Raw genomic sequence first — 17368 nt, forward strand, 5'->3', positions numbered from 1 at the left:
TCTGACAAAAGGAATGAGGGGGGTGCTCTGTTTTATTTTGTGCATTTTCTCACCCAGGGTTTCTGTGTAGTGTTGTATATCATGATTTTGGACTCACACTGGAGGTTTTCAGAAAGATCTTCAGAAACTGGAAAAACCACTAAACTCACCAGACCTACAAGGCTCATTAGGAGGTGAGCAGGAGAACCACTACAGGAGGTGATGTTCCTGGATAAGCATTCAGAGAAGCATAGAGAACCCAAATGTCAGCATATTTGATGCTAACAGGAGTACAGAGGAATGAGAAGCATGCGTTACGTATGCCAGTGATGAGGGCAGATTTGACAGTCACTCAATTGCCATGGTCAAAAGTGCTCATGCTAATTTTTAAATGTGTGGGATTTTATATGGTCTCTTCAGATGCTGCTAAAAGCTGGATCATATGCGAGCTGTATCATGACCAGATTGATAGATCTGGTCCCTGTATACCAGTTTAATTGTTTTTCTAATTAGTGTTGAGGGATATCACTGTGTGTTGGTGCTGGTCTCTATTGTAGTGTAGTCAAGTGGAGTAGGCTGCGATAAAGCAAGGGTGGTTAAGTAAAATCCGAAATGGCAAGGCCTGATGAAGTCTGTTTGTCAAGACGTTTGCCTATGTATACTATCTCCTTCAGTAGGTGGGATTGGGCGATATTAGATGCCCCTTCAGGGGTCCTTATTGGGCATAAGTATCAATGACCAAGGTTGGAGCATGGTAGAAGGTAGCCCTTCATTTTTACTGGGAACCAAATCAGAGGGATATAGGGAGTGAAGCTGGCAATTCTACACTGACTGGGTTAAATTCTACCCCCCAACCAATTCTCCCCAGAAGATAAGCCCTCTTCATGGAGGCATTCACGAGGGAAATCTCACCCAGAGTAAGCAGTTCATTAAGGGCACTGGAGTATACTGTAGAGTTCTCTTTCTTGAGCTATGATAATCAAGGTATCTTTATCTATGTCCAGTTTTACAGGCTTGGGAGTGCTTTGGTGTGTAGCAATTCAAAGAAAAAAGGAAGGAGTCAGTCCCATGTTATCCTTGGGATGTCATCACTTCCTGGATTGGATTCTGTAAGAAGGCCAAACTGCCTACTCGCAGCCTTAGAGCCTGATCTGAAAATTATAATAGTACAGATAATTTTCAGATAGGGAGGAAACCTAAAAAATGTTTTTGTTCACAAGCAAGCCTGATACCATCATCAGAGCTGAGAAGGAGGAAATAGTGTTCAGTGTAACTGCCTACAGTCACCGTTCAGTGGAAACGCAGATACCATGAATGTAATACGTGAAGGTCTCCTCGACTTGATGCTGTCAGGGAGTTTACTTTGAAGTTTTCTGGTATCAACACATGAATACACTCTTTTTGCACTGGATCTCTAATTGTTTGCTCTTGATACATCTGTGGCCCGGACCAAAATGTAAATTGTAGGAAAGCACCCCTTTTTTTTTTTTACATGGCTATCCCCCACTTTTTGCCTGGTATCTGATGTGATTTCGACAAAGTGCACTGAAGCTCTGCTAACCAGTTCCCCAGTGTCAGGTTCTTTCCCAAAACTGCACAGTTGTTCGCCACAATTGGCACACACTTTAGCAATCTCTGTAAATCCCTAGTAAATGATACGTCTAGGGTACTAAGGACTGTCCTTGAGGGTTGCAGCATCAGTTGTGCCACCCCCAGGAACCCGTCACCACGGATTCCAGTGAGGGTTTATTAATAAGTTCACCCAGAGGGCACCTTAGAGGTGCCCCCCTGAAAACCTACCAGCTTCTAGTGTGATGACGAACTGGTTCTGACCAGTGTTGCCACCCTAGACCCGTTTCTGCCCTCAAAAAGTTGCCTCATCCTGCAGCTGGACCTCCAGAAACCTGGGATGACTGCCTGCCTTAAAAAAAGACTCCATTCTTCCGTGAACAGCAAACCTGCTCTCTAACCAACTCCAAAGAAAGGACTCTGGAGCCTTCAGACCTCAAAGACCAGACTTATGAAGTCACCACTGTACACGCCACCACCGACCTGAGTGGGAGTGGACCTCCGGTGCCAGCAAGGTCACCTATCTGTCTAGAGTCTGAGCCCATCGTGGTTTCACTCCTCCTAGACTCCTCAAAGTCTCCTGGAGCCTCTGCATGCAGTCCCCCCTCTCCTGCAGCTACTACAGTGAGAACCTGATACCTAAAGCAACCACTGCACCCAACACCGCTGGCCTATGTTGCAGTGGACCCCTGGTGTTAGACATCCCCCTGCTCCCCTGAACTCGAGACCACTGTGTTGTCACCTCTCCTGGACTCCATGACGGCACCTGTAGCTTCAGACCACACGACCCCCCCCCCCCCCCCAACCAACCGCGAGTGCCACAGGACAAGGAAACCTGACGCCAAAGGACCCCCCTGTACCTGTCACCCCTGGGCCCTGATAAAGAGGACCAAAGGTGCACCTACGTCCCCGAGCACCCCACCTTTGTGACCTACCTTTTGGTTGCCCCAGACTGGCCCCCCAGCCGGAGCCTGCAGCCTAAATCCACAAAGACCAATCCCCTTTGAAATACATTGGGCACCCAACACGTATTGCACCTCTGACCCGGCTGCCCAACTGCTGCCTGGAGTGACCTGTTGGTGTGGTCCTGACACCTGCCCAGTACTCGCCTTAAGTCTACAAGATTGGTCCAGTGAGTTGTCAGTAAGTACTGATTTGCTCACTGTGTTTTCCTCCCATAGGTAAACATTGAAGAACTCTGTAATTGCACTGTCGATTTTTCAAACTACAAAGTTCTTATGCTTGTAACAAAGTTCTTGGGTTCAAAGTATACATAAAAAGAAGTGTTTTCCTAAATTGGTCTTGAATCTATTCTTTGAGTGTGTGTCTCATTTATTGCCTCTGTGAGTACAACAAACGCTTAGCACTACCCTCTGATAAGCCTAACTGCTCGCCCACACTACCACAAAATAGAGCATTAGCCCTATCTACTTTTGCCTCTGCAAACCAATTGAGGATCCACTGGACTCTTCGCATGGTGTACTTTTTTTAGTGCGCCATATAGAGAGCTTCTTCTCAGATATTGTGTCTGACATTCTATCAAGTTTAACTCAAGGGGAATATGATCCATTTGGGAAAAACTGTAACGGACAGTGGAGTTATTTCAGAGCAGTCAATTAATGCATAATTCAACAGGGTTTAATGAATACATTTCAGACACATCTGGTATGCAGGGCATCTGAGATGATCAGTTGCTGGATCCAAGCTCAGTAAGTAACCCCTCTCCTGAAAGAGTGCTAATCTAAATATGTGGATAATTTCTAATAAAGTGAGGCATTCTGCATCAGAGTATAGATTTCAGTAAGTCGGACCTAGATTAAGCAGAATGTGCCCTTCAAAAAACAAACACCAAGTGAGCAATTATAGACTGTCTGTGGTAAGTTGGACCTCCTCCTGCTTGAGTATGTTGCCACTATTGTTTTAAAAAAAAATGGTATGGATCATGGTGCCTACCTGGACTCAAAGTATTGCTCCTGTGTTTGTGGTGTCTTCCGAGGTCGATTCTGACTGTAAAGAGTCTGATTTCATGGCGAATAAGCTCACTGAAGTAAGGGAAGGGCAGTTTGGCGGAGTTATAATTAACATTCCACTCAAGCCTAGAACGACTGCTAGATATGGTCTTAATTTCTTGAGGAGTGTAGCTGGTGGAGCTGGAGGTTGGTTGCAGCAGCCTGACAGAGTCTCAAGCTTGTTTGATAATGTAGGAATTTGGCCTCATATGTGACGACTCCTCCCAGGTGCATCATGAACTTCATTTTAATTGTCTTTTTAGTGAGACTCTATGCACAGCCATTTTCATGATTGTTGATGTTCTGCTGCTGCATTTTGGAAGATTGAATAAGGGCTTTGATGGGCTTTTTCTTAGACAAGTCTATATCATCCACTTCACTCATACTTTTTTGTTTTTACTTCAGTCAGTGAGTTTACCCATCTTGCCAAAGCAACTTGTGATTTGTGACGCATGATTATCTATGAATATTTGGTTTCCATCTTCTATGGAGGCTGTGGCCTCTTTTGGGTTGTACACATTCCAGTCATCGATAGCCTGTGAGAGATAGTCTGGTTGGATGGATGAAGAGGTATTCCTGTGAAGGCATGGTCTGGGGATGATTCCTTGTCCCTATGTCCATGTCTAAGGCCTGCATCCTGTTTTCAGATTTCCCCATCATGATAATGGGAAGCAGAGGCTGCACACCAGCCAGCATGGAATGCTTTAGAGAGTATGCATGTACTAGTGACTGAAAAAGAATAGGAATGCAGAATCATATTGGGTGCCAACTCCGAAGTTTGTGTCTCACGGGCAGGTCAGAGGTATGCATCAGCAAGGTGGTCCTCTCACGGGCAACAGCCTGACTCAGTACCTTTTTCGATGCTTAAATCAAGGACCTTCATTAGAGGAGGCATTAGAACATGTAGTTTTTCAACATGACTCTTCTGAATTCACATGCTGTGCATTATTCAGCCGCCTAGTTGTTGCGTCCTGGATTATTCTACTAGTCTTTTTTTTCTTTCATTTTGGGCAGCGTCAATTGTTTGGTGCCTTTTCCTTCCCTCTGTGATGTCAGATGCCTGCCCCAGAAACCCATTTTAATGGTTGCATCTTCACATTCTTTTTCCTCTGAAGGCAGAGAATGAACTTCTGCAAAAAATGCAGCCCCTCTGGAACACTAGACAGAGGCTCTCGGACCGTCACTGCCTTCAGACCATGGTCGTTACCGAGCAACTGCTTCAGAGACTCTGCCCATCTTTGGCTCGGCGCCAAAGAAGCCTTCCAAATAGACAGCCAGCCTCAGCACTGACCCGACCCTTGACTTTGAATTGACCTTAGGCTTTATCTGCCTTGGCACTGAACGGACCATTGGCACCAAACGAAAAGACTTTCAGATCTGAAAAATTCAAAGCTGACCACCAAGTCTGACTCTGGCACAGCAGTCAAACCCCTCCTCCATAAACTATAGGATCATTTTGATTCCAGACAAAAACATATTATTCACCCTCATATGGACTGCATCCTTGCCTGCCCCTCCACCTCGGCTGCTACACCATTTAAACAGCAGTTAACATTCAAGGATGCCTTGGACACTCCAGTTCTTGTGTAAATATGCAAGAAAGCAGGTAAGGGTACCAGTTCCGTACCTCTTGCACCACCACCCATTCCCCCACCCTTACCTTCGCCCTCCCCACCTCATTCTCTAGGGGACCCACTTAACATTACACCCCAGCGGTCTCCCCCTTGTGGCAGGGGTGAGCGTGTTCGGGGTAATGACACATTCGATATTCCTCCAGAGGGTGACCCTTGGGACTCATATGACTCCTTTCCACATTCCAGTGCACCCAGCACATCGAGGTAGGTGAAGGCACTGCTAGTTCACAGTCCTCCCCTTTGGTGTCACGAATGCACCTCAGGGTATTTACCAAGTGCCTGGCGGTTGTAACTGCCCATCTCTGCAGACAAGGCGTCCAAGTCTTCCCATATCTGGACTATTGGCTCATCAAAGCTGTCACCCCCCCAACAGTGCCAAAACCACTTGCATCCCACAATAGATTGGCTTCATCATTTAGGGTTCACCAAATCCGACCTCCAGCCCATAGAAATCCAGCCTTATCTACAGGCTATTCTCAACACAGAAGTAGACTTAGCCTATACCAATTCTGCAAGGATATATTCTTTTCAAGCACTGATCCCCTTGATCCAACCAGATCAGTCAGGAAGGTCAGGGATATTTGCCTACCCTTTTCCTCCTCTCCCTCTTCTTCCAATTGTGGTTCGGAGGCTTCAGTAAACTTCTCTCACGCTCATCCTGGTAGCTCCTACGTGGGCTTGCCAGCCATGGCTTACTACTCTGCTCGACCTCTCTAGTTCCACATGAGAAGAAGTTTGACAAGGGCAGCATTTTCTATCCAAGACTCGGACTCTGATCAACACTCAGATGATGATAGCCACGACATACCTCCGGTGCAGTACGTGAGTACAACTGCCCCATCACACCACACAAAGGCACTAAAAAAGACTCCAGCACTGGTCGTCGGTCCTGCTAAAGCACACCCTCAATCCAAGGGCAATGCTCTATGGATGAATTGGTCAGGGATAATTTGCTTATGCTTTTCCACCTATCCCACTAATTCCATCTCTGATAATAAAGATGATACAAACCTCACTAACTATATGATACTCATAGCCCCCACATGGGCACGTCAACATTGGTACACAAGCACATCACAAGCTGCCAAACAGGCTAGATTTGTTGACTCAGAGGAGAGGCCAAATCAGACAGCACACTCAACCTGGCAATTTGGCTCCTGTGGTCATAGAGTTTGGCTATCTACAACTTCCATCTGAATGTATGGATATTGTAAAAGAAGCATGCAAACCCACAACTAGACAATGTTATGTGGCTAAAGAGAAATATTTTGTCTACTGTGATCAACCCAAAAATATTTACCCACTTAAAGCTTCAATACAGGATATAGTCTGCTATTTGCTACACTTTCAAAAAGAAAATCTGGCATATTCATCTATTAGGATTTATTTAACAGCTATTGCTGTTTACCTTCAAAATAGACAACATATTTCCCTGGTTAGGATTCCTGTTATAAAAGCCTTTATGGAGGGTCTTAAAAGGGTCGTTTCACGTAGAGTTCCTCTAGCCCCTGTGTGGAACCTTAATATTGTACTCACCAGACTTATGGGGTCACCATTTGAACCCATTGTAGGAAAGTACCATCTTGCCTGGCATGTTACCCCCATATTTCACTGTATATATGTTGTTTTAGTGTATGTGTCACTGGGACCCTGCCAGCCAGGGCCCCAGTTCTCATAAGTGTGCCCTGTATGTGTTCCCTGTGTGATGACTAACTGTCTCACTGAGGCTCTGCTAACCAGAACCTCCGTGGTTATGCTCTCTCTGCTTTCCAAATTGTCACTAACAGGCTAGTGACCAATTTCACCAATTCACATTGGCATACTGGAACACCCTTATAATTCCCTAGTATATGGTACTGAGGTACCCAGGGTATTGGGGTTCCAGGAGATCCCTATGGGCTGCAGCATTTCTTTTGCCACCCATAGGGAGCTCTGACAATTCTTACACAGGCCTGCCACTGCAGCCTGAGTGAAATAACGTCCACGTTATTTCACAGCCATTTACCACTGTACTTAAGTAACTTATAAGTCACCTATATGTCTAACCTTTACCTGGTAAAGGTTGGGTGCTAAGTTACTTAGTGTGTGGGCACCCTGGCACTAGCCAAGGTGCCCCCACATCGTTCAGGGCAAATTCCCCGGACTTTGTGACTGCGGGGACAGCATTACACGCGTGCACTATACATAGGTCACTACCTATGTCTAGCGTCACAATGGTAACTCAGAACATGGCCATGTAACATGTCTAAGATCATGGAATTGTCACCCCAATGCCATTCTGGCATTGGGGGAGACAATTCCATGATCCCCTGAGTCTCTAGCACAGACCCGGGTACTGCCAAACTACCTTTTCCCGGGGTTTCACTGCAGCTGCTGCTGCTGCCAACCCCTCAGACAGGTTTGTGCCCTCCTGGGGTCCAGCCAGGCTTGGCCCAGGAAGGCAGAACAAAGTACTTCCTCAGAGAGAGGGTGTTACACCCTCTCCCTTTGGAAAAAGGTGTCAGGGCTGGGGAGGAGTAGCCTCCCCAGCCTCTGGAAATGCTTTGATGGGCACAGATGGTGCCCATATCTGCATAAGCCAGTCTACACCGGGTCAGGGATCCCCCAGCCCTGCTCTGGCGCGAAACTGGACAAAGGAAAGAGGAGTGACCACTCCCTTGACCTGCACCTCCCAGGGGAGGTGCCCAGAGCTCCTCCAGTGTGCTCCAGACCTCTGCGATCTTGGAAACAGAGGTGCTGCTGGCACACTGGACTGCTCTGAGTGGCCAGTGCCAACAGGTGACGTCAGAGACTCCTTCTGATAGGCTCTTACCTGTGTTGCTAGCCTATCCTCCTTCCTAGGTAGCCAAACCTCCTTTAATGGCTATTTAGGGTCTCTGCTTTGGGGAATTCTTTAGATAACGAATGCAAGAGCTCATCAGAGTTCCTCTGCATCTCTCTCTTCACCTTCTGCCAAAGGATCGACCGCTGACTGCTCAGGACGCCTGCAAAACCGCAACAAAGTAGCAAAGACGACTACTGCAACCTTGTATCGCTGATCCTGCCACCTTCTCGACTGTTTTCCTGGTGGTGCATGCTCTGGGGGTAGCCTGCCTCCTTCTTGCACCAGGAGCTCTGAAGAAATCTCCCGTGGGTCGACGGAATCTTCCCCCTGCAACCGCAGGCAACAAAAGACTGCATCACCGGTCCTCTGGGTCCCCTCTCAGCACGACGAGCGTGGTCCTTCTGAGCTGTCCTCCGGTATCGTGGGACTCCCTTTTGTGACTTCGGGTGGACTCCGGTTCACTTTTCTTCTAAGTGCCTGTTCAGGTACTTCTGCGGGTGCTGCCTGCTTCTGTGAGGACTCCCTGACTTGCTGGGCGCCCCCTCTGTCTCCTCATCCAAGTGGCGACATCCTGGTCCGTCCTGGGCCACAGCAGCATCCAAAAACCCTAACCGCGACCCTTGCAGCTAGCAAGGCTTGATTGTGGTCTTTCTCCGTGGGAACACCATTGCAAGCTTCTTCACGACGTGGGACATCCATCCTCCAAAGGGGAAGTTCCTAGTCCTCTTCGTTCTTGCAGAACACCAAGCTTCTTCCAACAGGTGGCAGCTTCCTTGCACCCTCAGCTGGCATTTCTTGGGCTCCTGCCCACTCTCGACACTGTTGCGACTCTTGGACTTGGTCCCCTTGTCTTACAGGTACTCTGGTCCGGAAATCCACTGTTGTTGCATTGCTGGTGTTTGTTCTTCCTGCAGAATCCCCCTATCACGACTTCTGTGCTCTCTGGGGGTAGTAGGTGCACTTTACACCTACCTGTCAGGGTCTTGGGATGGGCTATTTTTCTAACCCTCACTGTTTTCTTACAGTCCCAGCGACCCTCTACAAGCTCACATAGGTTTGGGGTCCATTCGTGGTTCGCATTCCACTTTTGGAGTATATGGTTTGTGTTGCCCCTATACCTATGTGCTCCTATTGCATTCTACTGTAACTTTACATTGCTTGCATTACTTTCTTTTGCTATTATCTGCATAATTTCGGTTTGTGTACATATATCTTGTGTATATATCTTATCCTCATACTGAGGGTACTCACTGAGATACTTTTGGCATATTGTCATAAAAATAAAGTACCTTTATTTTTAGTATATCTGTGTATTGTGTTTTCTTATGATATTGTGCATATGGCACCAGTGGTATAGTAGGAGCTTTACATGTCTCCTAGTTCAGCCTAAGCTGCTTTGCCATAGCTACCTTCTATCAGCCTAAGCTGCTAGAAACACCTCTTCTACACTAATAAGGGAAAACTGGACCTGGCACAAGGTGTAAGTACCTCTGGTACCCACTACAAGCCAGGCCAGCCTCCTACAATGGGTCCACCTTTTGAACCCATGCACTCTTGTCAGATCCAATTCTTAACTTGGAAAGTGGAATTTCTAGTAGCTATCACTTCATTATGAATAGTTAGTGAAATAGAGGCTTTCACTATTGAGGAACCCTTTTTTGTTCGCCGCACAAATCCAAAATTTCTACCAAAAGTAATTTCACAGTTTCATTTAAACAAAACAGTGGAACTCCCAGTCTTCTTCCCACAACCAGACTCAGTGGCAGAAATAGCACTGCATACATTATTAGATATAAAAATAGCTCTAATATACTATATAGACAGAACAAAACCATTTAGTAATACTAAACAATTGTTTGTTGCATTCCAGAAACCCCATGTTGGTAACCCTAAATGTATACAAACTTGCTACCTAAAAGCTAAAAGAGCTAATTACACCAAAGGCACACTCCACTAGACAGAAAGGAGCAACAATGGCCTTTCTAGGTAACATACCATTGACAGAGATTTGTAAGGCAGCCACTTGGTCCACACCTCATACTTTTACCAAACACTACTGTGTAGATGTGTTAGCAACACAACAAGCCACAGTAGGACAGGCTGTACTAAGAAAATTATTTCAAACAACTTCAACTCCTACAGGCTGACCACCGCTTTGGGGAGGATTACTGCTTTGTAGTCTATGCACAGCATGTGTATCTGCTGCTACACATGCCACCGAACGGAAAATGTCACTTACCCAGTGTACATCTGTTCGTGGCATGTTCCACTGCAGATTCACATGCGCCCTCCCACATCCCTGGGAGCCTGTAGCCGTTTAAGTTGCTATTAGAAATTTTACATATGTAAATAAACATTCCTTTACCTCAAACTTTGTACATACATACATATCTATTCCATTGCATGGACATCTTTACTATTCTCACTCTACCACTCCTACCTTACCCTCTGCGGGAAAACAATCTAAGATGGAGTCGATGCCCATGAGCAATGGAGCCGAAAGGGAGGAGTCACTCGGTCCCGTGACTCGAAAAGACTTCTTCGCAGAAAAACAACTTGTAACACTCCGAGCCCAACACTAGATGGCAGGAACAGTGCAGAGCGTGTGAATAAAATATATATATATATATATATATATATATATATATATATATATATATATATATATATATATATACACACACATGCACGCACACACACACACACACAAAATCAATCCTCTTTCTCCCAAAAATCACCATTTTTTTTGCTCAGATGTCAGTAATTCACACAATGCAATGTTAAATAATAGTGATGAAACTTTATTGAACATTTGTATATTAAAGTTTTAAGAAAAATAGATCTCTGCTTGCCTGAGTCTTTCTTTTAACATGGTTTTTTATTCCATTTTGTGGGCTGAAAATTGTTTAAAGGAAGACTCAGGCCTATTGTTTTTAAATAAAACCCATGTTTCTCCGAGACTTTGTTTTAAAATTTTTATCCTACAACATAAAATCCTAAAAACAGCCACAAAAGGGCCTTGCACACCAGCTGAAGAGCATAGAGTTCCAGCTAAAGTGCTTTTGCAAGATATGGTAAGTTCTCCTGGGTTCATGAATTTAATGACCTAGGAGACTTACTTGTTTTTTTTTTTTTTTTTTTTTTTTTTAAGTTGCTTTGGGTCTGCTTTACTTCTCGCAGCCCCCCCCCCCCAAATGAAAAAAAAATGCTTGGTGGTGCCTCTGCTTCTACTAGGGGCACCGGAAGCATACAAATATTGTGTTATAATGCCTTAGGGCATTATGGGGCACTTCTTCCTAGGAGCTGTGATTTATGAATGAGCTGCTCCTGTCACTTATTTATTATTCACGGTTTTAAAAATTAGTTTTGTGTGTCCTGGTGCCCACCTGGGCACCCATATGTATTATGTGTGTATAATTGGAGGGGACACTCACCACGTCCTACCCGGGCCTTTCCAGGCCCTGGGGGTCTTAGCCCCGAAAGCCATATTTTTTTTTTAGGGGTTGCTTATTATTATAATTTTTTTTTACTATGGGGATGGGTCACACTCCGTGAGCCAGTAGGAACCCCGGGGACCCCGTTTCATGGGGCCTCAGGTGAGTGCCCACCTGGGCACCCACAAAAAACTATGGGGCAGTACCACGCTGGCACCTACAAAGCAGTATATTGGGGGCAGCAGGAGGAGCCCCAGGGCCCTTACTTCTCCAACCAGCACCAGAGCTAATGCCATACTGGGTGCAAGCAGGAGCCAGTACCTTTCCTTTGCTCTCACCCAGGCGGTAGCAGCATTTTCTTTTTTGTTTTTGTATTTTTAAAAAAAAAAAATGTTCACTGATCCCTCCAGGCGGGAGCATAGTGAAATTCAGGGGAGCACAGTTTCCCAGGAGTGGGCTCCGTGGAACACTGTGTAGTATCATTACCATGGCAGTTGGGGTCCATGGGACAGATACCAGCACAGGGAGGTGGTGTGCGGCCCACCTCCCTATTTTTTTTACATTTCTTAAATTAAAAACACCAGCAGGTGTTTTTTATTTTTTTTCAATCTTGTAGGGATTGCAGATTTTTTATGGGTTTTGTGTGGCCCTAAGAGAAGACCTTGGGGTAGCCCTATCACGCACCTTAATATTTTGTTTCTTTAATATATTCAGAACAGGGGCCTAAGTCCCCGAGTCCTGAAATGGCTGCCTGCTAACGTTGCGGGCAACTAATCAGAGTGCTTGCTCCCGTTGGAGCTTCACTCTGCTGGGAGCAAGGTGGCCCAAGGGATGAAACCCCCGCTAGGCCAATCAGAATGCTCTATTTTTTTTAATTGGGTTCAAGGGATTCGTGCAAGAGTCCCTCAAACCCAGCCGTCCAGATATATAAATATTTTTGATCCTTATTTTCTCACAATCTAATAAACTGATTTACACCAAATCACAAAATGCACACTTCCTTAACCAAGATCTGGTTTCTTGTCAAATTTAGTGTAACTCCGTTCAGCAGTTTTTGTGGTAGTGCTATTCAAAAAAGTCTGTAGAAGATACATGAGTATTTTGCATTTTGGGTCTCCCCTTTTTCCTCAGACCCTGCTTGACATATCACCCAAAACTTTCCAAGGAGAGGCTGAGGAGGATGAACTTTTTTTTGTTTTTTTAGAAATTTTCATGAAGATTCATACAACGGTGCCTAAGCTGTAAGCAAACTAAAAATGCTTTTCCTGTGGAAATGCAGAACTGTCTATAAATACCCAGTGGCAACAGCCACTGGGGTATATATCCTATCTATATATTATTATAATAATAATTAGGATTGTTTTTCCATTGACGAGGCTTTTTTTTTAGTTTTCTAATAACTTTGGTGCCATTTACCTAGTGCACATAAAACTTTACAAAAAAAGGAAATTCTCTTAAGCTCCTTCCTGGAACGTTTCAGAGTGATTAGTTGAGGCAGAGAAAAGAGGGTTGTCTCAAAAGCAGATTTCCTCACACATTTTCTATTGGCTTCTATAAGCAGCTCTACTGCAAAAACTGCTGAACGAAATTACATACAATTTTGTTAGAAGCTAGATCTTGGCCTGCAGATTGCTTTTTGTGATTTTGTGTTAATCCATTCAGTAGTTTCTGAGAAGTTAAGGTTAAAAAATAATTGTGTGTCCAGACATCTGGGTCCAAGGGACTCTAGCAAGAGCCCCTCATTTTTTTTTTTTAATAGACCGTTTTGATTGGCCCAGGGTTTTTTTTTTCCTCCCCTTGGGGCAGTTTGCTCCTGTGGGAGTCAGACTCCGGAAAATGTTGCAGGCTATTGACTGAGTCCCTTGTCCTGATGTTTAAAATAAATATACTTAAATATATATATATAAATACACATGCATGCATATTTACAGTCAGGGGAGGGATACCCTGCCCTGTTGGGGGAGAATGGGGGGGACGACAAGGGACACCGCCCGAACCCTCCCAATCTGGAACCGAGACATTTAAAAAAAAGAAATCGCAACATTTGCTATGATCACCTGGGAGTACTGTGGGGGAAACAATAAAGTAACTGGGGCCCACCATTTCTTTTTAATAAATATACATGGGGAGTGGGATGTGAGAAGCGTCCTACTTGCCAAGCCACTTTTGGGGCCCCAGGACCCCATATCCCACGGTCAGGTATGTCAGTTAAGGGGAAGGTGGGTCACACCATGCCTCTCCTTGAACCTTTGTAGGACTCGGGGACCCCACCCCCCAAGGCTGATTTCTTAAAAAGAAATATATATATAACGTTTGAAGGGAGGTCCGTGCAGGCCCCCTCTTGGGCCTGTGAATGCCCCAGAGGAAGGGGGGAGGGAAGCTGCACGGACTTTCCTCCCTGAGACATTGTGGGCCCAGGGGACCCCATCCCCGGGGTCTGGCTTACTGGATCCCAGAGGACCCACACCCGGATATCTGCTCTCAGCCTGCAGGAGATTTAAATATCGCCCACCAGCTGGGGGCTGCTGGCAGGGAAACAGAACACATGCTGCTCCCGCCTGGAGGGAGCAAGCATAAAGAGCTGCTCCCGCTGGATGGGAGCATTGCCTTCTCCTGCATCTTTTAATTATAATAAGCCCTGGGGTTGGGGTCCCCAAGGCTTATTAATGCTAGGGCAGGGGCTGCCCGCCTCCTCCCCTTAGAATTCTGCCCAGGTTGAAGAGACCCTGGGCCTGAGACTTGGGGAGGGTGGATGCTTGCCCTCTCCCCTGTTTAATTGTATTTGGCACCTTAAATGGGGTCCCTGGGTCTGGCCCTTAAAGACTCAGAATGGAGGCCATACAGCCCCCCTCCCTTTTTTGATTGGAATGTGGCCCTAAGAGGATGGAGGTCACCAGGTTTGGTTGGTTGGTTAAAATACGGGGTGTTTGAAGGGGTTGGCTTTCACGTACTGTAATTAGAAATTACTTTGTTAAAATATCCTAAAATATTCACTGGGAAAAAAACATAGGTTAAAGTAACTTTAGTTGGGCAAAATCTTCAGTAACAGCATAATGTTTTAAACTAAAAAAAAAAAAAAAAAGAAATTCACCAGTTATAGTTATCTCAAGTAACTATAACTCGTGCCCTAGCCATGCACTGCTGATTTCCCCACGTCTTCTATGACATCATTGATAAGATCACTACAACATTTGCAATGAAATTATTGATGAGAAAACTGTGCATGCCGGGTGTGTGGGTTATAGTTGCTTGAGATAACTATAACTGGTGGATTTCTGTGTTTTTTTATTTTTTAAACTTTACATTGTTGCTCAATATTTCACTTAACTACAATGTTATTTTAACCTTTTTTTAAGTGAAATATATATATATATATATATATATATATATATATATATATATATATATATATATATACACACAGCTATTACTAAGTTAAATATATAAAGTTATAGGCTAGGATTGATAATAATCATTAATTACATATAATACAAAATAAAAGCGTAAAGCAATAGGTTAAAAGCTATTTAGAGTTAAAAAAAGAAATAAATATTACCAAAATAATTGTAGGAGCACTTCCCAGGACGAAATAAAGTAATCTGAATTTAGAGATGTAGAAAAAAGATAAACTGAAGATTTTACCGCTCACTCTCTTCGGTCCGCTGACGGAATAATCGGGAGCCTCATTAAAAACTGGGATATGATTTTGTCAGTAGAAAAATAGATGAATCTAATTTGAAGCTACAAGTCGGAATGCATCGCGGGTCTGCATTGCCCAGGGATTAGTTCGTCTGGATCTGCTTTAGGAAGGAATATCATGCCTGTATATTTGCAAACGTTGTAATCTAATAGTTGCTAAAGCAGCATGGCCGCTTGTCGGCACATTCCAAGGCCGTTCTTGCACAGTAAATGGCATAAAGTACACGCCATTTTGGAGCAGAAGCTAGTTCCAGGATTTGAGATTTAAAAAAAAAGAGAAACCGATTCATCCTATGCTCCACACCCTAAAAATACCGGCCAGACCATCCCTTTTCTTTACTGGATATCAGACTAAAACAAGACTTAAAAAAAAAAAGTACAAATATTGGCCTAATATGTTTCACTGTATCACGAAATGTAGTTGGGCAGACGAATGATTCCAAAATGTATTTATTTGCCTAATGGTTCTGTTTTTAAATGTTCTCTATTTAAGGGGTCGCCTATTTGAGTCACTTCTGTTGCAGAAGTGATATTTTTAGCCCTGTGTACTATCAGTGGTTAGCCCTTCTACCCTCGCCTCTTAGCCTGAGCACTCTAACACCCCTCCCAACCCCTTTCTATGAAAAATTGGACTGTGTTTACCAAACATGTTTACAGAGTTTGCATGTGCATGTTTTCATACTTTGCATAATAAAAATGCAGTAGAACTGCTTGTCTTAGAAATGTATTTACTTAAATAGAAATTACATACTTGCAGGTTAAGATGTACATTTTGTTTAAATGTAAAAAACGAAGACTGTTAATTGATTATCCTTATACAATTTGAGTACATTTGTATCCCATATGCATGTTTTCTCCGTCTGATTTATTTAATTGTTTTCACACCATCAAGACCAATTACCGAAAATGTTAGTCATAGTTAGTTTTGTGATACTCCCAGCTTGCTCCGTAATTCCTGGAATAAGTCAGAAGTACTCTTGTTTTACTCCTGCAATTCAAGAGTAAGCCAGGAGTATTTAAAGAGCAATTCAAGTCTACTCGTAGCTAAATTTTTGTGAATCGGTGCCAAAGTACACAATAGCACTTCAAGAGGTAGTCACTTAAACTGCAGTCACAGGCTGGACACATTGCCCTGTTTCAGCAGCCTGGTTTCAAACTACTACTTAAAATGAACACCAAAGTTCCTAACCGTCTTCAGAATACATAATGGGTGGGTTAATAATTATTCATAAAATTTATTAGATGCTTTGTTTTGGGCAGCTTTGAGTTTCTGCTCTTTATTTGTGTATAACGTTCTCCTCTTATTATCGAGTAACCAATTTCTTGTATTAGTCTGAGCCGAATCGAAATTCATGGCTGGCTGGCTATATGCCAGTGGAACATATGCAGTCTAAGACAGGAAAATATTGGATTCATTCTTATGTTTACACTAAAAACCTAGGGAAGTTGCTGTCTAGCTCTGATGCGGTCTGTTGTACAGCCATTTACTGCTGCTTTTCTGGCTTAAGACAAGTATTTTAAAGCTCTGATTTGAATGTGATGAGTGGTTTGGATCAGTAAGGCAGTCAAAGTAATAAAAATAGATTAATGAAACAAAATGGCTGCCCTTTTCCAAGTCCATATGGTAAGGTCTTCTATGCATGGAACAAAATGAAGAGAAACAAGAGGGGGCATGGGCATTACTAAATTTTCCATTACAAGGCCTACCCACATGGGCAAGAGTCATGTAAAACCTTCCTGCTGCTAGTGACAATATACACTCTTTGTTGTGCGATGCCGGTTGTCCTGTCCATCCATCTAGCATTGATCAGTGCACTTATGAAATATTTTTTTTCACAAAGCTGCAAGCACCAGGAGATCATCAAGAGACCCCGCTGTGTCACAATGATGTAGATGCGTCCTCGTCTCCATTTCTCTGAACCATGCAGAGTGTTGAACTGTCTACCAGTGAGGCAATAGTTTGGGGTCAATGACCTCTGCCTAATACATGAGTTATGCTATTGTCTTAAATGTTCCTTTCTACTTGATTACTTCTCCTTTTACTTTTATAGGGCAGTTTAAGTCAAATGTATAGAGGAACGCCCCTCAGGGTTTGTAGGTCCAAAGATCTGGAATGAGTAGTACTGTTCTCAACTATCTTGCTTTAAGAATAGCTCTTGTTTGGCTGATGGGTGGTTCACAGATCCATTGTCTTGTGTCTTTTAACGGTATCTGGTTTCA

The 17368-nt window shown here is 44.1% G+C and overlaps 1 protein-coding gene across 2 annotated transcripts in view; it reads left to right on the forward strand.

Moving 5' to 3' along the window:
* The window catches only part of SEPTIN7 (septin 7), a 434274-nt gene that overhangs the window by 415686 nt on the left and 1220 nt on the right, over window positions 1-17368 (forward strand). The window lies entirely within an intron of this gene.

The sequence above is a fragment of the Pleurodeles waltl genome, chromosome 2_1 (genome assembly GCF_031143425.1).
Source record: "Pleurodeles waltl isolate 20211129_DDA chromosome 2_1, aPleWal1.hap1.20221129, whole genome shotgun sequence".
NCBI classification, from domain to species: Eukaryota; Metazoa; Chordata; class Amphibia; order Caudata; family Salamandridae; genus Pleurodeles; species Pleurodeles waltl.